Source organism: Centropristis striata, chromosome 15, assembly GCF_030273125.1.
Source record: "Centropristis striata isolate RG_2023a ecotype Rhode Island chromosome 15, C.striata_1.0, whole genome shotgun sequence".
NCBI classification, from domain to species: Eukaryota; Metazoa; Chordata; class Actinopteri; order Perciformes; family Serranidae; genus Centropristis; species Centropristis striata.
In genome coordinates, this window is record NC_081531.1 from 3644869 (window position 1) to 3666896 (window position 22028).

At 37.4% G+C, this 22028-nt stretch overlaps 1 protein-coding gene across 1 annotated transcript in view; it reads left to right on the forward strand.

Moving 5' to 3' along the window:
• The window catches only part of ntm (neurotrimin), a 702168-nt gene that overhangs the window by 394885 nt on the left and 285255 nt on the right, over positions 1–22028 (forward strand). The window lies entirely within an intron of this gene.

Here is a 22028-nt window from a genome sequence, read left to right on the forward strand (position 1 = left end):
TTAACATTTAATAACAGGGTGTCCTTCGGGTCTTACAAAGTCTAACAAAGTCTAAAATGCAACCCAGTTTGAATTTAAGGCCTTAAAATGTCCCATTGATTCTGAGTTCTTAACAGATAATAGTTGACAATAGAGAGGCTTCTGGTGTTTTTAGTTTGGTTTGAAACTTTTTATTCCAATGTGTGAAAGAGCTGTGAATAAATTCATAAACCTTGCAAGTAATTCCAGGCATCAGATTTTCCTTTATGTCTTTTGTACTTTTTTTTTTTTTCCAGTTTGGATGTGAAACGGGTCTTAAATTGTATTTATTATGGTCTTAAAAAAATCCTAAAAAGTCTTAAATGTGACTTGTTGAAACGTGCAGAAACAGAGAGTATTTGTATTTTATGTAACTTCATACTTTTACTCCACTATATTTAGCTGACAGCTTTAGTTACTTTTCAGGTTGAGATTTAACATAAAAACATGATACATTTAAAGTGATTTGAGGTTTTTTTTTTTTTTTTTTTTTTTTAATCAAACCTCATAACAGTATATTAAGTAAAATTAGTCCTGTCTCTACAAAATTAAAACAGTTACATTAATGCATCAATACAAATAATAATAAAAGGTACATTTGTTTGGAACAAATATAACGATAACAACAAAAACAGCTCATGAGAATTTCACTTAAGATCTGATATGTTTGTCAGTGTTTCGGTTCATTTTTGTACAAAAAAATAAAATAAATATGTTTCATGAAATCTTAAGATTAAGAGGTAAAAATGAAACGTAATTCCAGGCATCAGATTTTCCTTCATGTCTTTTGTACTTTTTTTTTTTTTACCAGTTTGGATGTGAAATGGGTCTTAAATTGTATTTATTATGGTCTTAAAAAAGTCCTAAAAAGTCTTAAATGTGACTTGTTGAAACCTGCAGAGACCCTGAAACACACAATACCAGCCATAGCAGCTTAATTATTTCACAACAAAGTACACATGCATTGTATCCACTCACAGCTACGACACAAGCATAATTACAGCTGATTAGAAATGTATCCAGGAAGCCCAAGCAGCACCAGGCTGCTGGTTCTGGCCAGAGCTGCAGCTTCCTCTGCACAAATGAATTCTCAGGCTATTTGTGGACGGGGAGGAAGCCAGAAGACGTGTTTACTGTCAATCTGAAGGAGTAATGTGCCTGTTCACTAAGACTTATAATGCTCTAAATGTTGTTTTCAGAAGCTGTTTCCACCTTAACGAGAAAACAAAGCTGCAGGAAATCTGTACTTCCTGTCAGGAAAATGCACACACTTAGAGATGATGAAGAGGAGCACAGAGGAGGAGCTGCAGGATGAAACACAGAAATATCTCTGCCGGCTGCAAAACCTGAATAGTCCGAGCCAGTCTAGTGCACGCTATACAGCAGGGGTCTCAAACTGGCGGCCCGCGGGCCGATTGTGGCCCTCGTGACGATATTTTGTGGCCCCCACCTTGATATGAAAGTTAGTTTTATATGAATGGCACTTTACCGTGTTGTGTGTGGAAGGTCCCTTTAATTACTTTTTTTGGTAATTTTGTGTCTTTTTTAAATAATTTTGTGTCCTTTTTAAAATAATTTTGTGTCTTTTTTAATAATTTTGTGTCTTTTTGGTAATTCTGGGTCTTTTTTTAAATAATTTTGTGTCTTTTTTAATAATTTTGTGTCTTTTTTGGTAATTCTGGGTCTTTTTTTGGTCATTTTGTTTCTTTTTTTAAGTAATTTAGTTTTTCTGTCATTTTGTGTCTTTTTTGGGTCATTTTGTGTCTTTAAAAAAAAATTTTGTGTCTTTTTTGTAATTTTTTGTCTTGTATTGGTAATTTTGTGTCTTGTTTTGGTCATTTTGTATCTTTTTTAAGTAATTTAGTTTTTTTAAAGCGGCCCCCAGGTAATTTGAGTTTGAGACCCCTGTTCACTAAGACTTATAATGCTCTAAATGTTGTTTTCAGAAGCTGTTTCCACCTTAACGAGAAAACAAAGCTGCAGGAAATCTGTACTTTCTGTCAGGAAAATGCACACACTTAGAGATGATGAAGAGGAGCACAGAGGAGGAGCTGCAGGATGAAACACAGAAATATCTCTGCCGGCTGCAAAACCTGAATAGTCCGACCCAGTCTAGTGGAGTGTATACAGCAAGGGTCTCAAACTGGCGGCCCGCTGGCCAATTGTGGCCCTCGTGACGATATTTTGTGGCCCCCACCTTGATATGAAAGTTTAATGTAATGTAAAGGTCCCTCTAATTACTTTTTTTGGTAATTTTGTGTCTTTTTTAAGTAATTTAGTTTTTCTCTGTCATTTTGTGTCTTTTTTTAAATAATTTTTTGTCTTTTTTGGTAATTTTGTGTCTTTTTAAAAGTAATTTAGTGTTTTTTCAGTCATTTTGTGTCTTTTATTGGTAATTTTGTGTCTTTTTTTAAGTAATTTAGTTTTTTTTCTGTCATTTTGTGTCTTTTTTAAGTAATTAAGGTTTTTTTCTGTCATTTTGTGTCTTTTTTTGGTCATTTTGTGTCTTTTTAAGTAATCTAGTTTTTTTCTGTCATTTTGTGTCTTTTTTAAGTAATTTAGGTTTTTTTCTGTCATTTTGTGTCTTTTTTTTGGTCATTTTGTGTCTTTTTTAAGTAATCTAATTTTTTTAAAGCGGCCCCCAGGTAATTAGAGTTTGAGACCCCTGTTCACTGAGACTTTTAATGCTCTAAATGTTGTTTTCAGAAGCTGTTTCCACCTTAACGAGAAAACAAAGCTGCAGGAAATCTGTACTTTCTGTCAGGAAAATGCACACACTTAGAGATGATGAAGAGGAGCACAAAGGAGGAGCTGCAGGGATGAAGCACAGAAATATCTCTGCCGGGCTGCAGAACCTGAATAGTCCGACCCAGTCTAGTGCAGCGTATAGAGAAATATCATCTCCAGGAGGAAGTTGAGCAGCAGCATCCATCCCACAGAACACTATTCTCAGTTTTTATGGCTTGCTGAACAGCGATCCCTGCTTCAGCTGCAGCTGAACTTCTAGCTGCCAGCTTTACATGCAGGCTCACTTTATTTATCCAGGCTGGGAGTTAAGCCCGTTGTTTGAGCAGGAGTCGCAGTAGTAGTAGTCAGTTGGACAAGTGGCTCCTAAATCTAGTCTCTGAAGAAAAAACACCACATGATATCAGCCTGGAGGTTATATGATATATCAGGGTTCATACGGGTGCTTGAAATCCTTGAAAATGCTTGAATTTAAATGTTGTAGTGCTTGGATTTTGGATAAAGTGCTTGAAAATGCTTGCAATTCTTTGTTTCTCTTGCAATATTGAGATTTGCGAACTGTACTTTTCTGTACAACCGTTGTAAGGTGCTGGAAAAGCTTGAAAATGAACCTTGAAAGTCTTTGAAAAGTGCTTGAATTTGACCACTGAAAAAGTGTATGAATCTTGTATATGCTGATGGGCTTATAGAGTTTTAACCATAACCAGTGGTGGCATGTAACTAAGTACATTTACACATCACAAGTGCAGCATTTAGAAAACTTTATGTTATATATAGCGTTAGCCCGCTAGCCCGTATCAATCACATTGCAGTTAAACAAATCAAATAAAGGAATGATACACATTTTAGTTGGTCTCTCTCAACGGCACCAAGTTGGTCTTGATAGCCCACTCATGTTAGCATGCTATTGAACGCTGGCTAACGTTAGCATGCTATTGAACGCTGGCTAACGTTAGCATGCTATCCATTGCCGGCTAACGTTAGCATGCTATCGATCAGCCGTTAACGTTAGCACGCTATGATCGTTATAACGTGAATTTATAATTATCTTGAAGTAACATGAAAATATCACAAGTGTGTCCAGACGAAGAAACACATGCAAATACACAAAACACAAGCAAACTGAGAAAAACATCTTCATCAATTTGACAATAACGCTGCAAAGACCACAACATAAATGTTCCCAGAGGACACTTAAAAGTGGTGCAAACGTCTGGACGCGCTTGTTAAATTATCATGTTATTCCAAGATAATGGTAATTTAACATTATATATCAATTACATTGCAGCTAAACAATATAAAAAATGAATTATTCATGTTTTAGTTGGTCTCTCTCAATGGCACCAAGTTGGTTTTGGTCTTGCTAGCACGCTAACGCTAGCTCACGCTATCGATCCCGGCTAACGTTAACATGCTATCGATCGACCGTTAACGTTAGCATGCTATGATCGTTATAATGTTATAACGTGAAATTATGATTATCTTGAAAGAATGTCATAATATCACAAGCGTGTCCAGACGTGTGCATCACTTTTAAGTGTCCTCTGGAAACACTTCTGTTGTGTTGTGGTCTTTGCAGCGTTTTCTAAATGCTGCTTGTGTTGTCAAATTGATGAAGATCTTTTCTCAGTTTGCTTGTGTTTTGTGTATTTGCATGTGTTTTCTGAAGATGCAGCGCTGTGAGCTCTCTGGGCCACCGTAGATAACACTAGTGAGTCTCTCTCTAATCTGACATTCTGATCATGATCCTCAGACACCAAACGTCTCTCCACCACGTCGGCCCTGAGGCTGAACCTCTAGAAATCCTCTCCCTGTTCCCTGAAAGCTCCCATTCATTAGAGCATCATACCACCCAGAGCTGCAGACAGTCTGTGGAAGCATCCAGTCCTCCAGTTAGAACCACTGGTGGAAAGTAACCAAATACATTTACTAAAGTACTGGACTTAAGTATAATTCTGAGGTACTTGTACTTAACTTCACTGCAAAAAAAGAAAAGTTAGGTGAACTCAAAATTTCAAGGCAAACAAACTTCGATGAAATTTTAAGTTGGACAATTAAACTAAATATTTTAAGTTTTGTTTCTGAGTTTGCTCAACTCTGAATTCAGATTTTTGAACTTATGATTTTACATTGTAATAACTTTTAATCCTTACTTCTGCTAACTTCTGCAATGTGTTGAATTGGCACGATTGTAACGCCGCTATGAAATGTCAGCTAATGTTGCGACCACAATTTACGCTAGCATCAGTTAGCCACTAGCATCAGTTAGCCGCTAGCTTTCGCTAATGACCGAATTTCAGCGATTTCCCGCATTTCACAACAAAGAAATAAGAGTTATCAGAACTATTGTCCGTTGTTGTGAACCCCAACTTAAAGATATAAGTAACAACAACTCACCAACTTGTTTTTGAGCATACAACTGGCTTCCTTTGTTGTGCTAACTTACATTATTGCCCTAAATGTCAATAATTTATATTTCCAAGTTTTACCAACTTAAATCACTGTTTTATGCCAAAAAATACAAGTTGGCTTTTTTGTAGTGTTGAGTATTTCTATTTTATGTAACTTCATACTTTTACTCCACTACATTTAACTGACAGCTTTACTTACTTTTCAGGTTGAGATTGAACATAAAAACATGATACATTTAAAGTGATTTGAGGTTGTTTTTTTTTTTTTTATCAAACCTCATAACAGTATATTAAGTAAAATTAGTCCTGTCTCTACAAAATTAAAACAGTTACATTAATGCATCAATACAAATAATAATAAAAGGTACATTTGTTTGGAACAAATATAACAATAACAACAAAAACAGCTCATGAGAATTTCACTTAAGAACTGATATGTTTGTCACTGTTTCGGTTCATTTTTGTACAAAAAATTAAATAAATATGTTTCATGAAATCTTAAGATTAAGAGGTAAAAATGAAACACCAAAGTACAGTTTGCATTTTGTACTACCTTGTCATTTGCAAGTGCCTTCATCATTTCAACTGTTAATTGTAAAAACAAAAAAAGTTATTTTAATTATCAAATATATTTATTGAAAAATATTTATAATTATGTTGGTTCTTATCAATAAAACCATGTTAAATGTCTAGATATCAGCTCTTGAATTAAACTCTTATCAGCTATTTTTGTTGTTGAGTACTTTTACTTTTGATACCTTAAATACATTTCAATGCTGTTTATGTATGATTTTGTACTTTTACTCCAGTTAGTTTTGAATGCAGGACTTTATTGTAGTGGAGTAGTTTCACAGTGTTTTAGTAGTACTTTTACTGCAGTAAAGGATGTGAATACTTCTTCCACCACTGGTTAGAAGAAGACCAGCTCCCCTATAATGATAATGATGAGGTTTTTACCCCCCACCCCTCTATTCTTCTGGCTCTCTGTGTGTCCGGGGGATTATAAACTCTGAGTTCACCTTTAGGGAGGAAAAGAAAAGAGAATTGTAATGAAGTGAGCTTGAGTATTATCAGCCTACATGCCATAGGTGGCTGGGAGTCTATCAGCCGCAGGAAAAGGACTTAATAAGAGGCTCATTAAGAGCAGAGTCCATTACTGATAAGGTCCCCCTGAGAGCAGCTAATTAAAAGCTAAGGGGGCGTCAGAGTGGCACACTGGTCACACTCAGAGGAACTTTAAGTTTTCAAAACAAAAGACTCAATAATCTCACCGGCTCTTTGTGTCCTGGTGCTGCCTGCTGCCACGCTGAAGGAGGAAGGAAGGAAGGAAGGAAGGAAGGAAGGAAGGAAGGAAGGAAGGAAGGAAGGAAGGAAGGAAGGAAGGAAGGAAGGAAGGAAGGAAGGAAGGAAGGGAGGGAGGGAGGGAGGAAGGAAGGAAGGATGCTCCGTGTCATGCTGCAGGAAGGAAGGGAGGGAGGGAGGAAGGACGGAAGGAAGGAAGGAAGGAAGGAAGGAAGGAAGGAAGGAAGGAAGGAAGGAAGGAAGGAAGGAAGGAAGGAAGGAAGGAAGGAAGGGAGGGAGGGAGGCAGGCAGGCAGGCAGGCAGGAAGGATGGATGCTCCCTACCATGCTGCAGGAAGGAAGGAAGGAAGGAAGGGAAGGATGCTCCCTGCCATGCTGCAGGAAGGAAGGAAGGAAGGAAGGAAGGGAAGGAAATTAAAGAAGGAAGGAAGGAACAAAGGAAATGAAGAAACTAAAGAAGGAGAGCAAGGAAGGAAGGAAGGAAGGAAGAAATGAAGGAAAGGAAACAAACAAAGGAAACGAAGAAAGTAAAGAAAGAGAGGAAAGGAGGAAGGAAGGAAAGGAAATGAAAGAAGGAAGGAAGGAAGGAAGGAAGCTGCAGGTGTGTCCTCCTTCACCACACTAAGACCAGTTAAAGCTGACTCTGCACAATGATCCTGCTGCCAAATGAGATTCCTCCATGTGTGAATCTGATCCACTTGTGTGAATCCACTTTATTATTTAAGAACTGAGTTGCCCACTTGGTGGCAGAAGAGCTCTACCTCCATCTACAGGACCCTCTCTCTCTCTCTCTCTCTCTCTCTCTCTCTCTCTCTCTCTCTCTCCCCCTCTCTCTCCCTCTCTCTCTCTCTCTCTCTCTGTGGAGGAGAACAACAGAAGAAGAGTGTGGGTGAATCAGTTGTAGAGTCCTGAGCATCAGACTGACATCCACTCTGTTGTTTCCACTGTGTCACATAAGTTGATGATGAAACGTTCCCATTGGGACTTTATGACACATCTTAGAAAAACACTGTTACACCTTGAATGACATCTTTGTTTTCAGAGAGGTAAAGTCTGTCTAATGCAGCTGTGCTCAACCTGGGGGTCCCGACCCAAATTGGGGTCGTGAGATGATTTCTGGGGGTCGCCAAATCATTTAGGAAGTCAGCTCTGTCCCCACTGTGTTAAAGTGTTCATGTGTTATGTTTTAGTCTTTTTGGTCATTTAATGTCTTTTTTTGGTCATTTTGTGTCTTTTTTGGTCATTTTTTGTCTCTTTTTGGTCATTTTTTGATCATTTTGTGGTCAATTTGTGTCTTTTTTTGGTCATTTTGGTTCTTTTTTGGTCATTGTGTATCTTTTTTGGTAATTTTGTGTCTTTTTTTGTCATTTGTGTCTTTTTTTGTCATTTTGTGGTCAATTTTGGTCTTTTTAGGTCATTTTGTTTCCTTTTTTTGGTCATTTTGTGTCTTTTTTGGTCAATTTGTGTCTTTTTTTGATCATTTTGTGTCATTTTGTGGTCAATTTGTGTCTTTTTTTGGATCAGTTTGTGTCATGTTGTGGCAAATCCCGACTCATAAAGGTTGAGAACCACTGGTCTAATGTGTAGTCTGGATCATTGTGATTATTAGTGGAATTAATCCTGGAGGTGCTTGAAGTGGCGAGGTAATGGCTGTAGCCTTTAAAATGAGTCTAATAGCAAATGCATTTAGGACTTGAAGACACAAAGACTGCAGCAAAGCAGGGTTAAAAGTATTCCTCCATTAATTGTAACCACAAGTAATCTGTGTCACACTTTAAAAGCATTTTGATCATCGTGAAGGGCCCATTTAGGCCGCTGTGAAAAGGCCAGAGGACATTATTAGTTTCATAGAGAACGTGTGGCCGTCAGAGCTGCACATCTGCTTCAAAGTTGGTCTTTGTTGTTTTACAAACAAAAAAATCCCTACCTCAGTGGATTTCATGTTGGGGAGGATACAATGCTTCTAAAATTACTTTCATCCCTGAAAAAGGGGGAATAATAAGTGACTGGAGGGAGGAAGGAAGGAAGGAAGGAAGTAAGGGAAAGAAGGAAGGAAGGAACAAAGGAAACGAATAAACTAAAGAAGGTGAGGAAGGAAGGAAACAAAGAAACTAAATACGGAAGGAAGGAAGGAAGGAAGGAAGGAAGGAAGGAAGGAAAGGAAGAAACGAAGGAAGGAAGGAAGGAAAGGAAAGGAAAGGAAAGAAGGAAGGAAGGAAGGAAATTAAGAAACTAATGAAGGAGAGGAAGGAAGGGAATGAAGAAACTAAAGAAGGAAAGGACGGACGGAAGGAAGGACGGAAGGAAGGAAGGAAGGAAATGAAAGGAAAGAAGGAAGGAAGGAAGGAAATGAAATGAAAGAAGGAAGGAATGAACAAAGGAAATGAAGAAACTAAAGAAGGAGAGGAAGGCAGGAACAAAGGAAGGAAGGAAGGAAAGGAAGGAACAAAGGAAACAAATGAAACAAAGAAACTAAAGAAGGAGAGGAAGGAAGGAAGGAAGGAAGGAAGGAAGGAAGGAAAGGAAGGAAGGAACGAAGGAAACAAAGAAACTAAAGAAGGAGAGGAAGGAAGGAAACGAAGAAACTACAAAGTTGTTCTTTGTTGTTTAGCAAACAAAAAATCCCTACCTCAGTGGACTTTATGTTTGTTCGGGATACAATGCTTCTAAAATTACTTTCATCCTTGAAAAAGGGGGAAGAACAAGCGAGTGTCAGATAAAATGGTGCTTGGCGAACATGTGGCAGGCATGCGGCCTATTTGGAAACAAACATCCACGCCGTCCACAATGACTCGAGCAAGCAGAAAATAAATTTCCTGCTCCGTGCACTCCAGTTGTCTCTGGTTTCATCATTATCCATTTCAATGCCAGTGCTGGTGCTGCTGTCATTGATAGTAAGGGCAAGGACTGTTCATACACAAACCATTTCTCCTGTGGGAAGAATTGATTTAATGACAACATCCAGTAGCCGCAATCGATGGGGCAGAGGGAAAGGTACATTATGAGGAAAGGAAGACAGATAATGGAGGATCACAGAGCCATTTCCATCACTCTAACTAGCATCCTTGAACACTCCTCCCTTCTTTTTTACAAAAGTACTCAGTGGAACAGGCCACTGTGTGAATAACACTCATTTTTCCCCCGCACAGTTTCTTATCGCCACGGCCCCATATACACTGTAAAAAAAATGCTGTTGCTTTTACAGAAAAAAATGGCAGCAGAATAATTCTGCAAAAAATACAGTACAAACGTAAACAACTAGTACATTTTACTGGTATTCAGTTTAAAATACATAATAACCGAATGTTAATTTACTGGTATTCAATGCACAATAAGCAAAATCTGCATGTAAATTTTGCATAAATAATTAGTATAAAAGCAGCATCATCCTGTCAAATTAGCAGTAAAGGACGGTATAATCTAGAACTTTAAAATGTTTTTTTGTTTTTTTTTAAATTACTACAGTTTTAGGATGTAAAATTTACAAGTTCTTCTGCCAGGCGGCAACCTCCTGGTCTGAGCAGTGAGGCAAACCAGGAAGTGCCTTAAGCTGCATTCTACCGGAAATTCCAGCAGGGGGCGCTGATGATGGCTACAGAAGCATTTTGGTCCATTCATTTCAATACAAAATGAGAAAACTTCTCACTTGATTACCTGTTAACTCCTCCACAGTCCAAATTTGGTCTGCTCCCCGTATCAGAAACAAAAAAAACTGAGCAGCGACTCCTTGAAGTGTCTGTTAGTCCAACCAAACGCTGAACAAGACATTAAATGAACAAAACGTTCCAATAAACTGTCATTAAGTGAAAATACAGTGAAAGGGTCAAAGTTATGAGACCAAACCGGTAAACCTCCTTTTATTTTTAAAACTTTATTGACAAGTTGCCGCGGATACGCATTGTTCTGCTTCTCTCCTGATGATGGCTCACCTTGTTAGTGACCTGTCAATCAAAGGTAGCCCCGCCCCAAATCATATGATTCTTTATCTTCTATTTTCTTCTAAATGGGGCCATTATTTACACTATTCACATCAGATTGTCTTGAAGTAGATTTTTTACTAGTGATTGAGACCATAGTGTTGTCCTAAAAAACATTCTGAGGTAATAAATCAAGTGAGAAGTTTTCTCATTTGGTATTAAAATGAATGGACCAACATGCTTCTGCAGCCGCCGTCAGCGCCTCCTGCTGGAATCTTTGGTAGAATGAAGCTGAAGGCCTCACTGCTCAGACCCTGATGTTATCTCAGAAAAAAAATAAAATTCTGAGGTAGTAAACCAAGTGAGAAGTTTTCTAATTTTGCATTGAAATGAATGGACATAAATGCTTCTGCAGCCACACTCAGTGCCCACTGCTCGAATTTTAGGTAAAATGCAGCATAAGGCACTTCCTGGTTTGCCTCCCTGGTCAGACTAGTAGGTTGCCGCCTGGTCAAATCCGGAGGTTGCCGCCTGTGCCCCACTCTCTTACCTTTGACCCACTTGGGCCTCGCTACCCAGCAGAGTCACATCTGAGATCACAGTGGCGTACGTTACGAGATGATGATCATCTCAGTTTACAGCCCCACTGTTTCACCCCATGCGGCGACTCATCTAACTGCTGTAACAGAGGCTGTGGAGATTGTTTTTGTCTCGGCTTTATCAAGCACAACGACTACATTTAAGATCCCGCTGCTTGTTAAAAGTCTCCCCAACTTTAGAAGTGAAGAGTCTTTCTGTCTTGTATCCACATCTAAGGATTACATCCACTCTGATGAGCCCACTCATCAAACCGGAGGAGGCTTTAATTCTTCTCACAGTGTAAAGATGCATTGTGGGTCCCACACCCACTTTGACATTGTTTATGAGATTCAAAGAGCTTCAGTCGCTTTCACAATAAGAAATGTCAATCTGCGGGGCATTGGTTGTTTTTTTCCACTTGTCCCAGATATTACAGACTTTCTATTTTTGCATCCTTCACAATCTTGCATATCTTTTTCTCAAATGTTATTTGTTTCATTTCTGTATCCTCGGCTCACTCGTGAAGGAAATATACGGCTTGTACTGTGCAGTTTGATGAAAAGCTAGAGTAAGTGTCAAGCTGGGAATGATTCAAAGAGCCTGGGTAAAATAAAAAAGCCTGGATATACTGCCAAGACATCACAGAAGAGATATGAACAATGTGTGAAAAAGGACACATTTTAAGCACAAGTCAAAGTCTGAGACGGGGAGACTTATTTAACAGGTAACTCGTTGATGAATTTGCACTTCGGGCAGATCATCCAGTGGCCAGATCACATGTTGTCTCCAGTCTCTATTCACAGTACGAACATTGCCTGAGGACCTGAGGCTGGGATCTGGCCCCTGATGGGTTAAAGGTTTCAGATTTAGCTCGGAGCAAAGCCTGGATGAGTCCTCAGTACAATCATTCTGATCCCGGTATTCATTCTGAAACTGACAGGCAGCCAGAATAACAAGATTTATAAAGTCATAATCATTTCCAAGATAAAACCTCATCTTTAACCCATTTAAGCCGGGAAAGCATTACCACATTTCTACCATTAAAACCTGTTGGGGCGCTGTTGCGTTATTCTACCATTAAAGCCGGGAAAGCGGATACTTCGTTTTGTAGTTTTTTGTTTTTTTTTCACCTATTTTCGGTCTCTTGGCCAATGAAATGCATCAGAATACATGTGGGAGTGTCGCAATGCAACATGGGACTTTTCCAGAACATTGTAATCTAAAAAAAAAGACACAAAAGACACAAAATGACCAAAAAAATACACAAAATGATCAAAAAAAGGCACAAAATGATCAAAAAAAGGCACAAAATGACCAAAAAAAGACAAAATGACAAAAAAGACAAAAAGACACAAAATGACAAAAAAGACACAAAATGACCAAAAAAAGACACAAAATGACCAAAAAAGACACAAAATGACTAAAAAAGACACAAAATGAGAATACATGTGGGAGTGTTGCAATGCATCATGGGACTTTTCCAGAACTGAAATCATGGCGGAAGACGACTATAGCGGAGGGAGCTCAGATATAACAGCTATAAGCTCTCAAATACTTTTAGAATTTCATTTCTATCTGCTACAGAGGCTGAAAAATCTGTTAATTAGTAGGAAGCGTTGACACTTCTGTTGAATTTACAGAAAAACTTCAGGTTTTATAATTATCTTGAAATAACGTGATAATATCACAAGCGTGTCCAGACGTGTGCATCACTTTTAAGTGTCCTCTGGAAACACTTCTGTTGTGTTGTGGTCTTTGCAGCTCGTTTTCTAAATGCTGCGCTTGTGTTGTCAAATTGATGAAGATGTTTTCATTTTAGTTGCAGCGCTGTGAGCTCTCAGGGCCACCGTACACATGGGATCGGTGGACTCCAATCAAGTCCCCGACTGTAATTGGAGTCCACCACACAGCAAGATTCTACTTTACCACCTCAACTAACTCAAACAGAGCTGTCATTTTCAGCGGTCAAAGCAAGTCCTTGTTATCGCCACCACAGTGTGACTGTTTCTGTTTTGATGAGTGAGCTCTGCTCCGACTAGCAGACTGCCTGCAGCTCTCCTCCTGCCTGTTCATTTCCTGTTGAAAATGAATGACTTCTGGGTGGCAATCACTTACTGCGTGTAATGGCCCTTAAGGTGAGCCATCACACTTACTCTCAGTGAGGCCATGATGTATGGAGAGTTGATAGTACAGTGGCGATGATTTCTTGCATCTGTTAAAAAGAGCAAAGGGGCTATGTGAACACTCGAGATAATCAGCACTTTGATCCAGATTAAAACATTTGATGCTTTTATTTATTTCTTCAGAACTAAAAGTGCATTTGAACAGCGTTTCATTTAGAGAAGGGGTAATTGGAATTCTGTAGCAGTCTTCCTAATATGTAATTATGTTTGAGTTGCTGTCAGAATGCACAAAATCCATCATTTGTCTGTGCTTTCAGCCTTAATAACCCCTGACAACACCCCACGGCTTCATTCTGTGTCACATAACAACTGAACTTTAGCTGTGCTGTCAGACAATTGATGCACGACAGTATTTCCAAACTTTTCTCAAGTCCACTTGGCTGGTTAAAAGCTGCCATTGGCTGCCGCCGTTGTGTTTCTCTTCCCTTTATTCCCTGCACACTGAGGAGCCCAGGTGTTGGCAGCGAGCAGCTTGCATGGCAGCAAAGTGATATTTTGATGAGATGACAGTCAGCTCACTTTGCAATTCTGTTGTGCGGCATAGCATTGTGGCCCGGCGCTCCAGTGGGACGGGCAGATCCATGGGTCTACACAGCTGGCACTGGCTGCTGCCAACTGCGGCAGCTCCCCATCACAGATGTTCATGCAGCCACCACATTGGCAGCATCGGGCCCTTTGTGTTGACCTTATTCACCAGCACAGCTCGCCAGAGATGAAAAGTGAAATGTTGCAGCCGTTAGTGAACCTGTTAAAGGAGGATTTGGATGTTTTTTTATGGGAGAATAGCTTATTGGGGTGAACATAAGTAAAGAAACACACTGACACCATGACAACATTATCCATGTGTCCACCGTCAACTGATGGTGGCCATGGCAACTGGCAGCTGTTGTTAGTTGTCGTAGAAGATCATTTTCAGAGTAAAACTTGTGTCCAATAAGCTAGTAACTAGATGGACAGGTGGGATATTGGATTATACTACCAGATAAATGAGCTAATTACTCTCTTTTTACATAGTAATTGTATTATTATTTTACTGTAGTTAACTTCACAATGCCAGTAGTAATTACCCATTAATGCAGAGTTGTTTTTTAGTCATAGCTGAGATATATATATATATATATATATATATATATATATATATATCATTATTTCATGATGATGATAATTTCACGTTATAATGTGATATATAGCTTTAGCCCGCTAGCATTAGCCCGCTAGCCCGTATCAATCACAATATTTTTATTGTATTTATTATACAATTAAAAAAAATGAATTATTCATGTTTTAGTTGGTCTCTCTCATTGGCACCAAGTTGGTTTTGGTCTTGCTAGCACGCTAACGCTATCTCACGCTATCGATCGCGGCTAACATTAACATGCTATCGATCGACCGTTAACGTTAGCATGCTATGATCGTTATAATGTTATAACGTGAAATTATAATTATCTTGAAAGAATGTCATAATATCACATGTGTGTCCAGACATGTGCATCACTTTTAAGTGTCCTCTGGAAACACTTCTGTTGTGTTTTGGTCTATTTGCAACGCTTTTTCTAAATGCCTCACTCCGTTCTCCTCACTCACTCTCACTCAGTTTGCTTGTGTTTTGTGTATTTGCATGTGTTTTCTTAAGTTGCAGCGCTGTGAACTCTCAGGACCACTGTAAGAATAGGTAACTGTGGTGAATGTAAGTAAAGAAACACACTGACACCATGACAACCTTATCCATGTGTCCACCTTCATTGATAGTAACCATGGCAACCGGCAGGTGTTGTTAGTTGTCAAAAAGGATATATCATATAATTTTCAGAGTAAAACTTGTGTCTCGGTGTTGTACTATAAGAAGTTGACATGCTTTTAATGTTTAAAAAGCACATTATCTTCAGACAAAGTCTCTTTAGGCCCTCCCTCCAATAAATCTCCACTCTGACTGGAAATACTGACCAATCAGAGCAGAATCATTCAAATCAACTGCACTAATACCTTGCAGCTAGTAACCGAAAATACATGTTGCAGCAGAAATTGAATCAAAATCATTGAGAAACTAATAACATTAGACACTGTATATCTCGTATCTATGCAACAACTCTGCAAACCGTAAGCATGCACTTTGTTTAATGTTTGTCTTTACAAGTACATTTGTGAGAAATGACCTACGAGGAAGAAAGCATTTGTTGTGAAGAGATAGAGCGATAACGTGTGTATAAGAAGCATAAGAGGATTTAATGTAAACACTCAATGTATGTATATACACACAGTAGCTGCCAGGATGCGGGGGTGAAAACATGAAGATGTGAAACAGTAGCCACATATTTTTTTCTGGTTGGATGACACCATGTAATATTAAAGTGATTATTGTAGCATCTGTCCCTGTGTGTTATCCTACAAACTCACCCACTGAAAATTATATATAAATGTAGCCAGCCTCCCTATAGAATAAAGGCAGAAACCCACAGTGTATAAGGAAACTTACTGCTCTGTGACACAAAACCAAAAAAATCCCAATAAACATTGGAATGGACAGCAATGGAGTTAGTCATGAAATATAAACAATCAATATTTAGTGCAATGGTGTTCTTTACCTCTCACTGATCAGGTTCAATGAGGAGAATTCACTTGTTTTTCATAAAAAAATGCATGTTAAACTTTTTTTTATGTACAATGGAAAGACCGATTTATAAAATACAATGGTTTTACATTAAATTGAGTTATTGGAAATTTTATTTTACATTTGTAATTTTTTTTTATTTTTTTTTTATGGAGCAATGTTGATACATTAACATGAGTCATTCTGTTCAGGGTCAGATTGACCATTGAACAGTATCTATGTAATATAAACATGCAAATATGTGAAATGAACCATTTTCATTTTATAAGTTGATTACACTTATTACGCCAAGCAGAAGAAGTTTCATCCCGAAAAAATACTTTGTACTATTTTTTTTTTCAGATTTTTAAACTTTGAAATGGGTCAATTTCACCAGCAACATAACAGGAGGGTTAAAGAACTAGGGTTACAATATTGTAACCTTCATTACCTCAGACCAGTAACAGTAACTTGCTAATATAATGTTTGATAGAGAAATAATATCTTATTTGTATAGGGAGGTGAATTAGAGTCTGTTTATATAGTGTATTTAATGTGTTAAACTCTATCCGAGGTAGCGCTGGCCCTTTAAGAGAAGCTCAGGGCTAGCTCCATGACACTGAAGAAAATATACCTGAAAACATTGATGTATTTAAAAAAATATTCAACATAGACAGGAGTTAAATCCTGTTAAATGTGTGATATCTGCCACAAACCATTTATTAAATATGCACTTTACTGAGATAACTGAATGATTTTGTGGCTGAAGAAATATATTAATGTCAAATGGATTTTTGCTTTCTTTGTTCAGAAGCGAACCACTACTGTTGTCTCTAATCTTTAGTGTTTAGACACGTTTTCCAGTCCAGTTGGGAAATAAAGACCCACATAAAATGTGATTCTGTGTGGTTTTATGACCAGGTCACATATAATAAGAAACTGTCCTCTTGTTATTGGATCACCCAGGGCACACACAGTTATTGGCAGCTCTAAACAGGGCCGTAGATTCAGTTGGTGGAAATTGTTTTATGGGACAAGAACCCCATAGAGCAGGGGTGGGCAATTCTTTCCCCCAAGGGGCCACATGACCAATACCACGAAGGTTGCTGGGACTAAAACTCTGAACTAAATTCTGCTTTAGAAAATACAGTAAAATTATGTTTTATTATTAGTTTTGAGCTGCTAGGGATAAGAATACATGTTATGATAAGGCTATGTTAATGTGGAGTAAATCAAATATAGCAATAAAGAGTAATAAAAACTCCAATCACTATAACACTTTTCCATTTATTTTAAACACAACTGTAAATTACATTTATTAGCTTGTTTTTCATGTTTGTACATTTTCTAGGTGTTTTACAATGTTGTGATGCTTTTATTTTGAAAGGGTGTCGTCCAGTGTGAAACGGGTGCTTTTATTTTGAAAGGTTTATGCATAACAACATAACATAAGTGTTTTTGACAAGGTAACTCAGTGTTTTTTGTGGAAAACAAATTTCTGTGCAGGTGCATATGAATGCACGCACATATACGTAAATCGCCTTCAAAATAAAAGCACTGCTGTTGTATTTATTTCTGATTTCTGGGCCATATAGCATCATATCCAGCAGCAGGTCTGACTCATAGAAGAGGCAGGAGAAAAAGCCATGTTGGCCCATTGTTTAGTTAGTTAGTTGGTTGCAGCTATATTTTTTTATTATATTAAGTATCAAACATCTTGTGTGATTAATCTTTAGTGTATTAAATATCAGTGGCGTCTTTAAATGTCATCTTTTATCCAGCTAACACCCAAACATATTGCAGCAAATCCTCATATTACAGCTACTGGAACGGGCAAATGTCAGGCATTTTTTATTCATAAATTACTTATTATATTCTGTATGTAAACAGACGATTTCTAAAATAAATTGTCTTAACGTAACCATGAAACCATGTCTATATATGACAATTTGTTTCATGTTTATGAGTTGTGAGTCACTCAAACTAAAAAGATTTTTTACATTTTTACACATTTTTAAAAGGAAAATAACATTTTATGCAGCAGGATGTATGTATATTCAATTAATTTCTAACTCTTTAATCATAGAGTGACCCCTTGTTGGGCTGCAGAACAAAAAAAACCTTAATTATTCATTTTTCAGCAGCAGGCTGCTGCAGCATTGCATGTTCTCAGCATTTCACCGTCTTTGCAATCACATCTCATTTGTTAATTGGTAAATATGTCTCCTATTATAACTCCATATAGAAACAGAGCATATATGTCTTACTGTAATAACAGCAGGGAGTCCTCGTGCTGCAGCCTCACTGTCCTCGCTGCTGGTAAGCTGCAAAACACAGCATGATTCCTTGTTAATCACTTGAGATTGATTAAAGAAATCTGTCTGATGATGGTGGGGTTACCAGATCTATTATATGTTAAACAGCTGTCTTTTATTAGGGTTGAAATCTGGATGTTTGCTTTAAACCAGGGGTCTCAAACTCTAATTTCCTGGGGGCCGCTGGAGGCAGTATCATAATGACCAAAAGACACAAAATTACTAAAAAAAGACACAAAATCACAGAAAAAAACTAAATTACTTTAAAAAGACACAAAATGACCCAAAAAAGACACAAAATTACTAAAAAAAAGACTAAATTACTTAAAAAAGACACAAAATTACCAAAAAAAGACACAAATGACAAAAAAATAAAAGACACAAAATGACTAAAAAAACACTAAATTACTGAAAAAAATACACAAAATTACCAAAAAAAATACATAGAATTACCAAAAAAGATGCATAATTATTTTAAAAAAGACACAAAATGAACCAAAAAGATACAAAATTACCAAAAAAGACACAAAATGACTAAAAAAAGGCAAAAAATGACCAAAAAAAAGACACAATATTAAAAAAATAAAAGACACAAAATGACTGAAAAAACACTAAATTACTTAAAAAAGACACAAATTGACCCAAAAAGATACAAAATGACAGAAAAAGACACAAAATGACAGAAAAAAACTAAACTACTTAAAGAAGAAACAAAATGACCAAAAAAAGACACAAAATGACCAAAAAGCAACATTATTAAAAAAAATTATAACGCTTTAACCATAGAGTGACCCCTTGTTGGGCTGCAGAACAAAAAAAAAATAATTTTTCATTTTAATTATTAATTTTTCAGCACCATGTGGCTTCTGCAGCATTGCATGTTCTCTTTGCAATCACATCTCATTTGTTAATTGGTAAATATGTCTCCTATTATAACTCCATATAGAAACAGATCATATATGTCTTAGTGTAATAACAGCAGGGAGTCTCGTGCTGCAGCCTCACTGTCCTCTCTGCTGGTAAGCTGCAAAACGTGGTTTTTCACAGCATGATTCCTTGTTAATCACTTGAGATTAATTAAATAAATCTGTCTGATGATGGTGGGGTTACCACATCTATTATATGTTAAACAGCTGTCTTTTATTAGGGTTGAAATCTGACTGTTTGCTTTAAATGCTTGCTGAGATTAAAGAGATTTTAGGTGATACACAAACACCATCAGTCCTCCTTCAGTCAACACTACGACTCCCTCAACACCTCCTGTTTACAGCTACTGGAAGGAACAAATGTCAGGCATTTTTTATTCATAATTACTTATTATATCCCGTATGGAAACCAGGGGTCTCAAACCCAAATTACCTGGGGGCCGCTGGAGTCAGTATCAAAATGACCAAAAAAAGACACAAAATTACTAAAATGGACACAAAATGACCAAAAAGACACATAATTACCAAAAAATACACAAAATTATTAAAAAAAAGACACAAAGTGACCCAAAAAAGACATAAAATGACCAAAAAATACATAACAAATTACTAAAAAAGACACAAAATTATTTAAAAAAAGACATAAAATACCAAAAAGACTCAAAATGACTAAACTAACTAGAATAAAGACACAAAATTACAAAAGAACACATTTTGTGTCTTTTTAAAAAAAAAATGTGTATCTTTTTTGGCAATTCTGTCTTTTTTTGGTAATTTTGTATCTTTTTTTGGTAATTTTGTGTCTTTTTGTAGTAATTTTGTGTCTTTTTGGGTCATTTTGTGTCTTTAAAAAAATAATTTTGTGTCTTTTTATGGTCATTTTGTGTATTTTTTTTTAAGTAATTTAGTTTTTTTCTGTCATTTTGTGTCTCTTTTGGTCATTTTTGTGTAGTAATTTTGATTCTGCCTCCAGCGGCCCCCAGCTGATTTCAGTTTGAGACCCCTTGCTTTAAATGCTTGCTGTTGGATTAAGTAGATTTTAGGTGATACACAAACACCGTCAGTCCTCCTTCAGTCAACACTCCGACTCCCCCACCTCCCTCAACACCTCCAATCTCATATGCACAGAGACAGATGCAATTATTTTCCCAGAGATAGAGGGAAATGTCATCAGGACTCTCCAAAAGCCTGCACATTCTGTCACCTTCTCTTCTTTCTTTCTTTTTTTTCCATTTCCATGATTCCCTTTATCAATTAAGTCTGCTCTCAAGATTGTCTCCGGCAATTTCATTACAGTCAATTAGCCTGGAGAGAGAGTTAGACAGAGGAGAGCTCTCCAGTCAGCCAGGGAGCTGCTGCTGCTGCTGCTGCAGACCAACAACATGCATCTATCTCAGCTGCTGCATACCAAACAGAGGCAGCAGGAGGCTGCTGGCCAGAGAGGACCGCTACCTCTCTAAAGCCTCATAATGTTCCTGAGACGCTCTCAAGACTGCTCAAACACACTGCTGGGCCTCTGTGCCCACATGGTTTTATAGTTTTATATAAGGAAAGCTTTTGATGGACACGTTGCTGACCGTAAATGGAGCAGCTATTAAATTATCTCCTCTGTTGGACGGTGTAACACAAGTCGAAGTCAGCATTCAGACACGAGCAGTGGGCAGCAACACGACTCGGGGGAGAATATTCATAAAAGTAGTTTTTTATGGAGACAGGTCTTTGTGATCCGTCAGCATTGTAGTGTGTAAGGGGAAGCATTGTTTTTTATTTGGATTTATTGCAGAGGGGCCATTAATAACTAATATAACAAGTTGGGTTGTTAAGAGTGAAGGATATACTGTCGGTGAGGAATATGCTGTATATGTTGATGATATACTCCTGTATATACTGATATGACTAACTGTTAACCCTTTATCGGGCAAATAACTATATTTGGTAACTTCAGGTAATTAGAGAAAAAAGTTGCAAATTTACTAGATTAAAGTGGCAAATCTACAAGAAAAAAGTTGCAGATTTAAGAGATTTAAAGTGGCAAATCTGCGTGAAAAAAGTCGCAGATTTGTGAAAAGAAAGTGGGAAAAAAGCAACTTTTTTTCTCCCAGATTCAGTATGTAAAATCCTCTAATATTCTCTAGGGTTGAAATTTGGAATTTGCAAGTATTTCAATGAGTGCCCTATTAAGGGTTAATGTGTCTCAGAAATTTTGAAAGCTTTATGCATAACAACATAACATAAGTGTTTTTGACAAGGTACCGAGGTAACTCTTTGTCTTTGTGATCTTCAGCATTGTAGTGTGTAAGGGGAAGCATTGTTTTTTATTTGGATTTATTGCAAAGGGGCCATTAATAACTAATATAACAAGTTGGGTTGTTAAGAGTGAAGGATATACTGTCGGTGATGCTGTATATGTTGACGATGTACTCCTGTATATATCTGAGTATTACCTGATATGACTAACTGTAAATGTGTCTCAGAAATTTTGAAAGGTTTATGCAAAACAACATTACAAAAGTGTTTTTGACAAGGTACAGAGGTAACTCATGAAGGTTGCAGGGGGCCGGACCAAAACTCTGAACTTAAGTCTGCTCAATATTAATTTAATCACTCATAAAATGCAGTAAATTATCTGGTTTTGAGCTGCTACTGATAAAAATACAAGCTATGATAAATATAGCAGTAAAAAGTAATACAAACTCCAATCACTATATCACTTTTCCATTTATTTTAAACACAACTGTAAATGACCTTTAGCAAGGTTCCTATTGGTCTTTTTGTATTATATAGCTTGTTTTTCATGTTTGGATATTTTCTAGGTGTTTTACAATGTTGTGATGCTTTTATTTTGAAAAGGCGCCATCCAGTGTGAAACGGGTGCTTTTATTTTGAAAGGTTTATGCAAAAAACAATGAATGTTCTTGACAAGGTACCGAGGTAACTCAGTGCATTATGTGGAACACATTTCTGTGCAGGGGGGTATGCATGCACGCTCATATACGTAAACCACCTTCAAAATAAAAGCACTGCGGGGCCTCGCGTTCTTTGTGGG